Source organism: Callorhinus ursinus, unplaced genomic scaffold (assembly GCF_003265705.2).
Source record: "Callorhinus ursinus isolate GAN/ISIS: 27379988/994484 unplaced genomic scaffold, GSC_fseal_2.0 scaffold36, whole genome shotgun sequence".
Taxonomy (NCBI): Eukaryota; Metazoa; Chordata; class Mammalia; order Carnivora; family Otariidae; genus Callorhinus; species Callorhinus ursinus.
Genome location: NW_027397098.1, coordinates 14,389,139 through 14,390,411, shown reverse-complemented (window position 1 = coordinate 14,390,411; position 1,273 = coordinate 14,389,139).

Sequence of the window (1,273 nt, the reverse complement as noted above, 5' to 3'; positions counted from 1 at the left end):
TTCCCTGCATATTTTCAGACCACAATGCTTTGAAACTAGAACTCAATCACAAGAGGAAAGTCAGAAAGAACTCAAATACATGGAGGCTAAAGAGCATCCTACTAAAGAATGAATGGGTCAACAAGGAAATTAAAGAAGAATTTAAAATATTCATGGAAACCAATGAAAATGAAAACAAAACTGATCAAAATCTTTGGGATACAGCAAAGGCAGTCCTGAGAGGAAAGTATATAGCAATACAAGCCTTTCTCAAGAAACAAGAAAGGTCTCAAATACACAACCTAACCCTACACCTAAAGGAGCTGGAGAAAGAACAGCAAATAAAGCCTAAACCCAGCAGGAGAAGAGAAATAATAAAAATCAGAGCAGAAATCAATGAACTTGACACCAAAAGAACAGTAGAACAGATCAACGAAACTAGGAGCTGATTCTTTGAAAGAATTAACAAGATTGATAAACCCCTGGCCAGACTTATCAAAAAGAAAAGAGAAATGACCCAAATCCACAAAATCATGAATGAAAAAGGAGAGATCACAACCAACACCAAAGAAATACAAACAATTATAAGAACATATTATGAGCAACTCTATGCCAGCAAATTAGATAACCTGGAAGAAATGGATGCATTCCTAGAGATGTGTCAACTACCAAAACTGAACTAGGAAGAAATAGAAAACCTGAACAGACCTATAGCCACTAAGGAAATTGAAGCAGTCATCAAAAATCTCCCAAGAAACAAAAGCCCAGGGCCAGATGGCTTCCCAGGGGAATTCTATCAGACATTTAAAGAAGAATTAATACCTATTCTCCTGAAACTGTTCCAGAAAATAGAAATGGAAGGAAAACTTCCAAACTCATTTTATGAGGCCAGCATTACTTTGATCCCAAAAGCAGACAATGACCCCATCAAAAAGGAGAAATACAGACTAATATCCTTGATGAACATGGATGCAAAAATTCTCACCAAAATACTAGCCAATAGGATCCAACAGTACATTAAAAGGATTATTCACCACGACCAAGTCGGATTTATCCCTGGGCTCCAAGGCTGGTTCAACATCCGCAAATCAATCAACGTGATACAATACATTAACAAAAGAAAGAACAAGAATCATATGATCCTCTCAATAGATGCAGAAAAAGCATTTGAGAAAGTACAACATCCTTTCTTGATCAAAACTCTTCAGAGTATAGGGATAGAGGGTGCATACGTCAATATCATAAAAGCCATCTATGAAAAACCTACAGCCAATATCATTCTCAATGGGGAAAA